Source organism: Pan troglodytes, chromosome 15 (genome assembly GCF_028858775.2).
Source record: "Pan troglodytes isolate AG18354 chromosome 15, NHGRI_mPanTro3-v2.0_pri, whole genome shotgun sequence".
Classification (NCBI taxonomy): domain Eukaryota; kingdom Metazoa; phylum Chordata; class Mammalia; order Primates; family Hominidae; genus Pan; species Pan troglodytes.
The window spans coordinates 94,267,742-94,281,712 of record NC_072413.2 but is presented as its reverse complement, the minus strand read 5'-3'; positions in this window follow the sequence as shown (position 1 = coordinate 94,281,712).

Genomic DNA, 13,971 nt, shown 5'->3' with positions numbered 1-13,971 from the left:
CCGTCTCAGCCCAGAGGCTCCACTTCAGGCAGCCTGGCCACCCTCCCTTCCTCTCTATTTCCCACTATAGCATGCTTTCCTTTTTTTTGTTAAGCTTTGCAGCACTCCCCGCATACTGTAGATCCATGTCTGTTTCCCTGTTTGACTTCCTTCAGGAGGTCAAGGGACTTAGGGACCCGGTGCCTAGCACAGTGCCTTGCCCAGAGTCAGGGATCAGCAAATGGTGAATGAATGAATGAATGAGTGAACCTGAGTGATCATCTAGTCCTGTCTGCAGGTGAGGAAACCAAAGCCCCGAGAGGGGAAATTCTTTGCCCAAGATCACATGATTACTACTTACAGATGTCCTTTATTCAATGTAAGCTCACGTTTTCTTGATTTTAGCAATACTTGTAATAATTTTTAAAATATAAATATATATGAAATAAAAGTTCATCATTGAATGTTTCCTATGTGGCAACTCCTCTGCTCGGCACTCGACAACACTCTTGGCCACTGTGTCATGGTTCCCGAACTTGTCTGCAAATTAGTCCCCTGGGGAGCTTTAAAAATACACCCCAGGGATTGGGATTTAGCTGGTCTTTGGTGTGGGCTGCGCTTTGGCATTTTTGAGAGATCCCCTGGTTCTCATGTGCAGACAAGTTCTGAGACCCAGTGCATTACACTGCCCTGCCCCATTCACCAGGGCAGGGGAACATTCACATTCAGTATCAGCCAGGGTATGTAACATTCACATTCAGTATCAGTATTGACAATGTAACATTCACATTCAGTATCAGCCAGGGTCCCAGCAAGAGATGTGACCACTCCATGTGACAGACAGGTGCTAGGAAGGAAATACTCAGCACATGGTGGGCAGCACAGGGTAAGGGAAGCCCACAGGCACCTCGTGGCTGTCTCTGAGCCAAGTGAAGACTTGGTAGCTCTTCTCTATTCCCCTTTCAGCTCTGGGCCTGCCCTGGCCTCAAAGTCATGTGAACCAATGGCCATTCCTCACATATTGTGGCTCTCCTTGTGGGAATGGGATTAGGATGCCCCTCCTTCTTCATCCATCTCTCAAGAGACTGAACACCAGGCACAGCTGCAGTCCTGAAAAGACGAAGGGAGCGATTCCCAAAACTTAATAGCTGAAAGAGGGCCGCCTGACCAGAGCTATGACCCTAGGTGGAGGGAAGCAGCCAGAGGGATAGACCCCCACCCCCACTGTCCTGCCCTCCCATCTCCTGCTGGAACCTCCCATGGGTAGAACCTGGCTCATGCCCAGTCCATAAGGCACAGGGTTCTGGGCAGAGGGCAAGGTGGAGAGGGGCAGAAGAGAGGAGAGTGAATCTATTTTGTCTTGTTCATATTTGTACCATTATTTGTATTTTGCAGATGACAAAACTAAGGCTTAGGTTAAGTAACCTATCCCAAGCCACACCATGTACTTGTTAAGGGACATGAGTCACTAGTGACAGCTAGATCCCCAAATCTCGGCAGCTTAACAAAAAAAGAGGTTTATTTCTCATTTACAGAAAGTCCGGTTGGCATTCTGGAATATCTGACAGCTCTCCTTCAAGCAGTGATGGAGGAGCCCAGGCTCCTTCCATCTTGTGGCTCTGCATCCCCTGGAACCTCAGAATCCCCAGCTGGGATCTCTGCACAGGAGAGACAGGAGGACCACTTTTATGGCCAGGACATAGCCAGGGAGACAAGAGCAAACATCACTTATGCCCACATTGGTCAGAATTCTGTCACATGGTCACAGCCAACAGGAAACACGGGTAATGGAGTCTACCTGTGTACCCAGGAAGGAAGGAAAGTGAGGTTGGTGAGCACCTGGCGTGACTGCTACCTGCAGATCATAACCAGCCCATTTAGACTCTGAATGCAGGAATATCTGACTGCAGACCCATGTGCTTACATGCTCTATTGGAATTACATTCCGCTGCACTCAAAGATAATTTGCTGTTGCCAGAGTTAGAAGTATTTTCCCCTGGGCTTGTTTGTTTATATCCCTGAAAGCAGTTCCACACAGAGCAAATCCCATTCAGCAAACATCTGCTGGTGAATGGGGCAGGGCAGTGTAATGCACTGGGTCTCAGAACTTGTCTGCACATGAGAACCAGGGGATCTCTCAAAAATGCCAAAGCACAGGCCATGCCCAAGACCAGCTAAGTCCCAATCCCTAGGGTGTATTTTTTAAAGCTCCCCAGGGGACTAATGTGTAGACAAGACTGGGAACCATGACACAGTGGCTAAGAGTGTAGACGTTAGAGTTAGGCTACTTGGGGTCGAACTCAAGCTCCACTACTTCTGATCTGTGTGGCTTTGGGGAAGTTACTTAACCTCTCTGTGCTTCAGTTTCCTTCTGTATAAAATGATAATACAATTGGTAGGAGGATTCAGGTGCTTTGAACAGTGTCTCTCTGGCACACGGTAAGTATGATGTAAGACTTAGATATTGTTACCGTTTCTTGAATGCCTACTGTGTGCAAATGCCTGCGCTAGAGAGGAAGGATATGGTCCTTGCTCCCAGGGAGCTCAGAATCCAGTGAGAAGACATCAAACTCTCCACACCATAGAAAAGATAAAAGAAAAAAAAGAAAGATGGCAAACTCTAATATGCAAGAGACCAAACAGTTAATCATCCCAGTCATTTGTTCCTTACAAATGTAAATCAATTTGCTTTGCTCCCCGAGAGATTTGAGTGTCAGTTCACAATGCTGAGGAAAGGAACATGCACCACTGAGAGCACTGTTAGAGTTGGAATTCCTGGTTTTGAAGACACCACCTGGTCTTCTCTTGTTTCTGGGTGTCTGGACTTCTGCTTCCCTGGCATTAAACGCAGATCCGGGGTGGCATCGGGGTAGGTGGGGGAGCCAGCTCCTTTTTAGCCTGATATTTAGGATTGCCTACTTACAAGGAAATTTAATCTTAGAGATACAACAAGGGTCGTATTTAAAAATCAGTTTCAAAAAGGGTGTTGGAGGCCAAGTTTTTTGAGATTTGGAATAACTGAGAAAAATGAACACTAGTGCATCCTTACAGTAAGAATTTCTAAGGCTACCAGAAGAGGACGAACCATTCTTTCAAATTTGGATTCCACTGAAGTATAGAGGAAAACACAACTGCTCAGTGCAAAGTACTCACTTGACTTCCAGAACTATTAACGTGAACATTTTGTCAGCCCAGATGTGGCCCAGTTATTTTCAGTGATGGAGACTTCAAGGCAATCCCTCCATAAACTGCTTAGCATTTAGTAAAAGACGAGTGAAAAAAATGCCAACATCTATGCTATTTTCAATACAGTATCAATGTTCTAATGCTGTAGACAGAAATCCTCCTTCCATTAATAATAAACACTTCAAAGGCCAAATACAGTTTCCCTCACACCTCCATTTCAGTTTAAAGTTTTACTCCCCCTCAACTCCCACTCTTTCAGGACATAACTATTTTCTTGACACCAGATTCCGTTTTAATTTCTTCTTAATTGTCCATACCGCGTTCTATTTGGAAAGCAATCTTAACGTGGCCCAGCCTTTATTTCCATTTGCTTTGGTGCCAATGAACTGGAATTTCAGCCAAATCTCCGCCCTAAAGGTTCACTTTGAGCCACTTAACTTTGCTGCTTCTCCATTTCTGATAAGTATATCTGATGAATAAATCACCATAAGGGGTAACACTGTGTCAATATGGGACACCATTTGAAATTTGGGTAGCTATTGTCAACTGCCTTCCCATAGAAGTTGTATCTATTGACATGCCCACAAAACAGGTTTATTTTTAAATTTTTTTGAAGAGATCTTTAAACAACCCCTTTCAAGAGGCCTTGTCCTGTTTCTGTGTTCTGTTTCGCTTTGGAACGGATCTGTAGTGAATCCCATGTAAGGGTTTGCTTTGAGAGAAAGTGGGTGCAGAATCATGTCTGGGGAAAGAGCAGTCTGCCCCTGATGCCAGCAGGGGGCGCCCGCCCTCTTCTCAGTGGAACTTTGGTTTGGAAATCACCCCCTACCAAGCATGGCACCCAAGCCCGTGCAAATTCCGACCCCACGCGCGGTGGGAAGGACTTGGAAACATCCTAACTATCCTAACTCTTTCACGAGGCTTGTCGGTGACAGCTTCCTCTTAGTCAAGGACACTGCGTGGATTAAAAAGAAAAACATCATTTTATTCCATGGTTAATTTCTCGCTGTAAACATGGGGCTGGGGGCCAGCACACCAGGCCCTCTCTCAACATGAAAATTGCCCCTGGTGGCACTTTCACGGCAGACTGATAAAGCCCATGTTTGGGGCATGAGAGAATAGAAATGTGCTTTGTATACAGATAAAGAGCTTCTGTGGCCTTCTCTGAGGATTGTCTACAGATGGGTGTGAAATAGAAGCCTGCAGAAGCTTCTCTGCCAGATCCCTCTGCTGGAAATGCAGCCCCCACCCTCCCACTCAGGGTGGGATTAGGGTGAGGCAAGTGAGGCTCTCAGCTGGGCGCAAAGTCTAAGGTGGGAGCACATCTGTCATCAAACAATAATGCAAAGTTTTAAAAAATAAAAAGTAATGCAAAAACATCCATGATGAACAAAACCTCAAAATTTTAAATAAAGACATGATTTGACATGGCATCTCCATGCTTGATTTACTTCCCTCAAGGTCACCCTGGTCCCATTGGATCCTGATCGTTCTAAGAACGTTGGCATTTTGTTCATGATGGATGAATCCCATTCTTCCTTTCTCACCGCTTCCCAGGCTTACATTTTCCCTGCCACAAGGTTGGCTGTAGGACAGTGAAGGGAAAATCACACTGGAAGAAGCCACAAGGCATTGGCTGGGGGGTGTTGTGAAACACCAGGGAAAGACCCCAAAATCAATAATAGCGACTTGTTAGAAGCTGACGCCACGTATTGCACTTACAGAGAGATTCTGCTCTAATGATGTTAGCAAATACTTGTACGTGCAATGCATGCCAGAGATGGTTAGGACTGATTGTGCATGGTTGGCTATGTCATCATTCCAGCTGCAGTTTGTGTGATCCTCCTGCTCCCCTGCCATCCCATCAGCGCCTGCCTCCAAGCCTCCCTTTGCTCACTCTTTCCTTCCCAGCACCATGGCCTCCCTCCTTCATTTCATAAAGTCCAATTCTTCAAGGGCTGAAGACCTATTTTTCTAAGAGAAAGAGAGTGAGCTGGATTTTTTAAATTATTATTTTCTTCTTTTCTTTTTCCCCCTTTCCCCCTGTTCCCCACTTCCTACTTAGCTCTTTAGAAATGCAATTTATAACCTTCCCTTCACCAGACACTCATTACAGGGCAAGCTTATCTAACCAAGTACTTGCTTAGAAGCTCCAGAGCCCAGCCCCTCTCCCACCAGGAGACTGCCTCGAGAGACATTAGTCAATTTACAACCTCAAGTATGCCCGCTAGAAAACTCTCTCCCACCTGGACAGTATCTCGAGACAACGGGCCATGTTACAACCTAGTTCTGCTCTGCCAGATGGTTGAGCTGGCACCGCTGCAGGCAGAACTAGGAAGAATCATGTAGACCCCCACCTGCCCGCTCCCTCCCCTGTGTGCCATTCATGCCAAGTCCCACTTTAACAGCCCCTGCTTTCTGCCCCAGAAGCAAAGCAGTACCCTTAAGGCAGGAGCTTGTACTTCTTCCCCTAAGTGAAGCTTTGGAAATAAATCACTTTCTTTATACCAGGCCTTGCTCTTGTTAATTGGACTCTGCCAGCGGCAAGTGATTGAACCTGTGATTCAGTTTCAGTCCTACCACCTCCAAGAAGTCTCTCCAGACAACCAGGCTTTCCTTGAGGCTATTGTTGAATAACTTGATCAGATCAGCTAAAATGTGGTTCTCAGCTGGGGAAGGGGGTGACTTTGCCCCGTAGGGGACATTTGTGATATCTTGAGACATGCTGGTTGCCACTACTAGGAGAGGGAGGCTGCTCTGGGCGTCTAACACATAGAGGCCTGGGATGCTGGTAAACATCCTATAATGCACAGGACAGACGTCCATGACAAAGAACTATCGAGTCCAAAATATCTATAAGGCTAATACACCTTACATCAGAACTCACCAAGATATTAGTAAGGATTTTGTGAAAAATCTCCCATGAATCAGATGTGTAGTTCACCAACAAGCTTTCTCCAAGGGATAACAGATATTTGAAATTTGCATCCTCTATAGTAAGAGATGGACAGGATAATAGGAGCTGGGGTGTGAAGACACTCCTGTTTTCCCTCATGAGTTCTGCACTAAAGAGGCAGACGGTGGAGTCAGTGCACAGGGCCTGCACTCTCCTCTTTATTACTGATAAGGGCTAGGTTGGAAGGTATCACTCAGGCCATGGCCAGAAAATAGACTTTTTGATACTGAATCCCAGAATCAGGCTGACTCATGCAGGCCCAGGCAATGCTGATGACTTCCCCCACTAGGGCAGAGCCTTTAACTCTATGCTTACCTTATGGGCAAGAGAAGACCAATCTGCAGTCAGGTACTTCCCAAAGAGTGAGAATGGAGTAAGGAACTGGGCTCTACAGGCCAGGCCCAATTCCTTTTTTTTTTTGAAACTGGATAATCAGAGAAGTCACTCCTCTTCCAGGGAGAGGAGTCAGGGGTGGGGAAGAAGCCAAGGGTTTAGGGAGCAATCCCTCTTCATCAAAACCTGATGAGTTAGTCAGGATGAGCTGAGTTCTGCTGCAGTAACAAAACCCTTGACTCTCTGTGGTTTAAAACAACAAATGTTTATTTTCTCCTCACCTACATGTTTGATGTAGGTTGGTAGGAAACTTTGCTTTTCCTAGTCACTCAGAGGTTCAGGCTGATAAAGTCCCCAGATCTTAATGATATCACTATATTAACATAGCTTTTCAGGTTTTTCTACAGCAGAGAAAGAATGGAGGACTATGATCTTGAATTTTCTTCTGCCTAGAAGTGACACACAATTTTGCTTACATTGGCCAAAGCAAGCAAGAAGCCATTCTTAGTCTCTATAGGGTGAGGAAGTTTAGCACCTTCAACCTCCCATTTTTCAGAAGAGGAGAACTGGAATTCTCAGTGAGCAGTAGTAATGTCTCCCACAGAAGAATGAGGAAGAAGAATTTTCTGCCCTTCACCAGCTCCCAACCCCAAATCAACATTGACCAAATGGCACTTCTATTCAAAAGACAAGCTGCTCAGGAACCATTTTCTAGGGAGCACTGTGTTGGGCTACAGTACTCAGAGTAGAAGAGCTGGCACTTGATCCCAGACCTCACACTGACGAAGTTGCTCTGTCTTGGGGCAAAGCATTCTAGGCCTCAGTTTTTCCATCTATAAAATGGGCATGATGAGCTTTTTCACATCCTGTGAACTCACTGAAGGTGGGATTTTATATTTTACTTTTACAATTTTACTTTTACATGCCATGTATTGGTCACTCAGTAAGTGTTGGACACACAAAGCCATGAATGAAGAAGCTGCTCTGATTCTGTCTTAGATTGTGGAGGTCAGGATTGGAGTACTCCCTCGTCTGCCATAATTTCACCTAACCCATCAGTGGGGTTTTTTTTTGTTTTTTGTTTTTTTAAGATGGAGTCTCATTCTGTCACCCAGGCTGGAGGGCAGTGGTGCAATCTCGGCTCACTGCAACCTCCATCTCCCAGGTTCAAGCCATTCTCCTGCCTCAGCCTCCCGAGTAGCTGGGACTACAGGCATGCACCACCATGACCAGCTAATTTTTGTATTTTTAGTAGAGATAGGGTTTTATACCATGTTGACCAGGCTGGTTTTGAACTCCTGACCTCCTTGGCCTCCCAAAGTGCTGGGATTACAGGTGTGAGCCACCACTCTCGGCCCCATCAGTGGGTTTTAATTCCATCTGATGTTGGCCTTGTGCTTGCTGCAGCCTCCTGCCCATTCTCCAGAAGCAGAGTGACTAGCTGCCTGGCTGTTGATCACAGATTCATGAGTAAGCCCAGCCAAGACCAGTAGAAGAACCACCCGGCTAAACCCAGCCCAAATGGCCAATTACAGAATTATGAGTTGAGGTGGCTGTTTTAAACCACTAAGTGTGGGAGTGGTTTGTTATGCAACATAGATAACTGATACACTGTGCAAGCCATCATCCATATTCTAGTGAAAGTGATCTCTCTGAAATGCAGTTCCAAACATGCCACTTCCTTGTTCAGTCTTCACTGACTCACATGGCCCAGAGGACAACAGTCACTCCTTGGGATTGGCGTACATCTTCCAGCCCTTGATTTTGTTGGCTGAGAACTTGCATGAGGGAAAGGTTGCAGGTGGCCAACACTCTCATTGTCCTACTTAACTTTAAGATCCAGCTCAAGGAACCCCCTTTCCTTCTGGAACTCCTTGCAGCAGACTTCGTCGCCCCATGACGAGACATCTCACACTGAGGAATGATCTCTTTTCTTTTCTGCCTCCCTTACATGCAGTGAGCTCCTCAAGGGTGAGTGTGCAGTAGATGCTTCCTGGATTCTTGTTGCAGCCTCCTGCCAAGAGATCCTGCAGCTTTGCTGGGCTCCTCCAGAGACCAGGAACCCACGTCATTGAGGGCCATCAGTTCTATCATGGGACAGCTCTGCCTGTCAAAGAGCCCATCCTTAAATTAAGACAGAAAGTGTTTCTCAGGATTTTTTTCTCTTTGGTCCCTTTGGGGTAACACTAAGTGCATTTGTTCCTCTCTCCACATAAGTCTTATCTTCTGTGGTAAGCCCTCTGCTGCCATGTGTCTGGAGGGTGTGCTGTTGCATCCTCTCACCAGTCTGATCCCTGTCTTTGGAATCAGCCAAGAGCTGGACACAATACTCCTAATGGACCCTGTCCAGTGCTAAATTAAGGGAATATGACCTCCCTCATTTTAGAGGCTATACTCCTTTGAATGCAGCTGAGAGCTGGCAGCTATTTTGGCAGCTACAGTACACTGAGCCCCTTGTTGATTGAAGCCCTGAAATGTCTTCCTCTCATACTTGCTGGGTCCCAACCAATCCTTCCTGATAGTTTTCTGTCCCCTGAAGCTCCTGAAAAGTAGGCTTGGCTTCCTGTTTACTGCCTTAAACACAATCCTGGCCATAGGGAGTCTCTGCAATCATCATGGCCACTCAATTGAGACCCCTGGCACTCAGGCCTCTTCTCTGACCTCAGCCTGAGACTGAGACCTGTCACCAGGGCCCAGCGGGCATCTTGGGTCTGAACAGAGCCCTTCAGCAGGAGCCCTGCTTACTCGGTGACCTTGGACAAGTCTGCTTGTCTCTGGACCTTGGTTTCTTCATCTGTAAGGCAGAGTGGTTGAACTTAATGATGCATTCTTTTTAAGGTTTTTAGTAGATTTGCATACAGTGATAAGAAAGATGCCTTGTACTCATTCTTTTTTTTTTTCTGAGACAGGGTCTCACTTTATTGCCCAGGCTGGAGTGCAATGGCACAATCATGGCTCACTGCAGCCTTGAACCCTGGGCTCTACTGATTTTCCCACCACGTTCTCCCAAGTACCTGATACTACAGGTGTGCACCCCCATGCCTGGCTAATTTTTGTATTTTTACTAGAGACAGGGTTTCACCATGTTGCCTGGGCTGGTCTTTGAACTCCGGGGCTCACGTGATCTGCCTGTCTCGGCCTCCCAAAGTGCTGGGATTATAGGCATGAGCACTGTGCCCGGCCCCATTATTCTTTACTCAGTTTCCCCCAATAGTAACATCTTACACAAGGATCATGCCATATCACAACCAGGAGAGTGACACGGACACCATTTTTGGGATTTTATTCAGACTGTGCTTTGACATGCATTCATTTCAGTCATAGTTAAAGCCTCTTCTGCTCATAGGAGAAAATGGTTGTTGGTGCTTGCTGGGGTGGCACTGTCCTGGTGTCTCACATACATCTTTGACCTTCCTCTTGTCCTTTCTCGCCTTTCCTTCCCTTTCTTTGCCCATTACCTCTTTCCAAAAAGGGAATAAGGCAGTCAGTCCTTTTGGGTCACTTAATTTTCACACCAACACAGTGAGGCACTGCTCTCCTCATTCCCATTTTACAGATGGGATGCCGAGTTTCGGTGGTCGGCCAGGCCCATGCGGTGGTGGAGTGAGGACTGGAACAGTGGCATGTGTGACTCAGAGACCTGGGCCTCTGACCGGCTGCACTGTGCACTCTGCAGCCCCGCGGTGAGGCCCTTCTTGGGCAGGGGCCTGAGCTGGGGGTGGTCCGGGGAGGCATGAGGGTGCTGAGAAGGAATCAAGGGGGTCTGGAGAAAGGGGCTGGGCACAGGGAAAGAGAAGGGCAGGAAGGAGCTGAAGGTGCACAGAGGCCAGAGCAGAGCTCAGCCGGAGCCAAGGGCTTGGATCAGCCCTGGTTGGATGCCCAGGCTCCTCGGAGTTGTAGTGGGAGCAGGGGTGGGGAGGAACACTTTCCAGGGCTGCTTCCGACCTGCTCCTCATCAAATTTGTGACTCATCTCCGGAGAGCAAGAGCCTGCCTGTGGCCATTGCAACATCAGGGAGTTTCCCCGAGGCTGGGATTTTGAGGGCCTTAGCGCCACCCACTCCCCATGATGGATTGGGGTGATGATGGGGCGGGGTGGGGGCAGTTTTCTTACTTTCCCACTGCAGAGAGCAGTGAAGGCCACATATGGCCCCTGATCATGCGGTTCTGGAGCCCAGGACAGACCCAAAGCTGGGAGCGGATTGGAGTGAAACCTTCTCTCTTTCTACTTGGCCCTTCTCAGGGAGAGAGTGGAAGCCCACATGGGTGCTGGAGCTGGGGATGCTGGAAGACTATTTGCTAATTCCTCCCTCCACCCCAGGTGTTAGCACCACAGGTATGGCCTGGGCCCGGCCCCATATGGAACACGCCAGGCGAACCTATCAACCAGATCCATGGGAACTCAGATATATTACCTTTTCCCACAGCATCGATCCTTTTAGTTAAGGCAGAAATTTCTCCCTCTGTAAATGAATAACTGGCCTTCCCCATAGAAGGGCAACAGAATTCTACCGTACGGGTTTGCCAGTTTCTCTCCCACTGTGGGGCCATTTGCTGGGCTTTGGTAAACGTTACTTATGTGCGTCTCATAAATCAGGTGCCTGAGTTCTCAGGCTGTGGCTGCAGTCTACCGTTGAATTACATCCCGTGAGCAATGTTGTCCGATTTCACTGGCCAGCACATTCTTCTCGAGTGTGGGATTGGTTTTTGCAAGCCCTCGAAAGGATTTTGATAAGCCACCTGCTTAAGGCCGGCTGAAAAAGAAGAAAGGAGGGCATATGTGGGTCAGCTCACTCGGAATAGAAGAGGAATCAGGTATTATTTTCCCTTTCCCACTCTCTATTCCTGCCTGTTCCTGCCTACTTTTGCCACTTTGCCACAGAGCCTTTGCCCAATGAATTCCTGCCTGGGGGCTTGGAAATCACATTGGTGTTGGAGTCAGATGAGTTGGGTGAATCCAGCCTCTGCCGTCTGAGCAAGCACTGCCTTCCTTAGCCTCCTCTTCCTCACCTAGAAAGTGGACATCCTGAAACAGACCTCACAAGGGAGTCAGGCGATTAAATGAGATGACTGAGCCTACTCCTGTGTGTGGCTGCTGTGAGTCGCACTGGGTGTGCTTGGGCAGGTCTTACTGCTCTCTGTTTCCTAGACTGTATGTGAAGGGATGGTCTGGATCAGGGGTTGCAAACTCAACCTCCCATAGCTGCCATGTGTGTGAACCTGATGGGAGGGCGCCCTGTTCACGGGGCCTCTGCTACACAGCACCAAAGAATTGGAGCCCTGGGGGGACCCCAGAAGGTCAACTCCAAGGGGCCCAGGGATGTTCCTCTCTTTTGTTCACTGCCATATTCTCAGTGCCCAAAACAGTGTCTGACAAAGTAGATGCTTAATAAATATCTGCTGAATGAATGAAATTGAATCAGTGTTGCTGGACCTTCCAAACTTTCAAAAGAAACTGGAAAGCTGGCTCCCAATGGGGAGTTTCAGTACTGGTAACCAACTCAAGAGCCTGGGGGCTTGGAGTTTTCAAAAATACCATGTGGTTCAAATTAAACACATGTGCAGGCTGGATCTTGCCTGTTGGCTCAGCTCCAGGCCTTCTGACGACACTCTGCTCTCCAGCAAACCTGCAGGGGCTGGAGCACTGATCACAGGGTTATCACGGATGAGGTCCCGGTGGCCCAGCCGCTGCCAGCCTCTCAAACCCTGTCTCCAGGCTCCAAGAACATGGCATTCTTTCCATTCCTGGAATGAATGAGTCTTTGCTGCTATTCTGTGAGGACCAGCCCTTCCCGTGCAGCTATGGGGACTGCCATTCTCCCCATTCCCCCAAGTGTCTTGGAGTCCAGTCACTACACCCTCTCCCCCACTCCATGGAAACTGACCTTGGAATGGCCTCCTGGCCCACGGACTCTCTCCTCCCCAGGGCCTGACAGTGTCCCGCCTGCCTGCGGGGGCCCAGGTAGGGCCCACCCACCACCTGACCTCTCCATTCTCTATGTTGTCTCCAACCTCCTTCTTCTTCCCTCTACTTCAGCCACCTGGTGCCAGGGATACACTTGGTCCTTGTCATCTCCTGAGGTGGCTCTGCCTCTGGAATGTTCTATTCAAACATTCCTGCTCTGTGGCTATGCCTTCCTCTCTCTCTTTTAATGAGACAGGGTCTCACTCTGTCAGCCAGGCTGGAATGCAGTGGCACAATCTTGGCTCACTGCATGTAGCCTTGACCTCCTGGGCTCAGAAGATCCTCTTGCCTCAGCCTCCCGAGTAGCTGGGACTACAGGTGCGCACTACCACGCCTGGATAATTTTTGTATTTTTTGTAGAGACGGGGTCTTGGTATGTTGCCCAGGCTGGTCTCAAACTCCCGGGCTCAAGCCATCCACCTGTCTCAGCCTCCCAAAGTGCTAGGATTACAGATTGCACCCTTTGTGGAAACCAGGCTCATGGCTGACTCCCTTCACAGTGTACAGAAGATCACGCCTGGCTCTTCTTCTCTTTCTTGCTGTCACCCAGGTTCTCTCACTATACCCGTCCTTTAACACACTGATCTCACTTCACTTCCTTCTCTCCCTGTGCTCGTTTCTTCCCTCTCCATCATTCCCCCGAGTCTGACCAGGATCCCCAACTCCCATGACATATGGCCATCTATCTGGCTAAACCCTACTCCAGAGCAATCCTTTCCTGGATCTGTCGAGCATTATCAGAGTAAATTCACACAACACAGCCACGCTTTCCAGCTTCAATGGGGCCCTCAAAGCCGCCTGGAGCCCACCATCCTTCCTGGGTGAACTGTCTTTGCCAGCTGACCATTGTGGACCCAGCCTGTCCATTCTCCTCCAGCCCCAATTCTCTCCATGACCCGCCTCCTCCTCTGCCATCCTTCAACCTCTCCCTCCTAACCTGTAACCCCACCTGCCTCTGGGCCTACTTTGTTCCTTCTGTCTGGAACACTCCTTTTCCCCATTTTACTTGGCCAGCTTCTCGTTTTTTGGGATTCAGTTTATGTGTCTCTTCCTCCAGGAACCCCTCTCTAACCATCCCTCCCAGCCACCCAGACTGGAGCCCTGCTCTGGTTCTCACGGCACCCCTCACCCTGATGGTGGCGGGCATTCTGCTCTATGACAATCCCTTAATTATTGTCCTGGTTGCTGTGAGTCCCTGGAGGGTAGAGACACTGTTAGGCTCACCGTTGGGTCTCTCATAGCAAGATCCGCACCAATGCATTACACGTTCAATAAGAGCATGCACAAGCATTCTTTTGTGAGCAGCTCACCCTCTACCGCCTCCGCCAGCCCTTCCTTCCTGTCTCCACATATCCAGATTGCACCCTTTGTGGAAACCAGGCTCACGGCTGACTCCCTTCACAGTGTCTTCTCTGCTAACCTGAGAGGGAATCCATCCCCTTTCTCTCTGAAGGCGCAAGATGCTGGATCCGTGGTGTGTTCATGCAATTTCTCATTTCATTTTTTATATTATAATATTTAGATGTATGTAAGTTCCTTGAATATAGAACTTC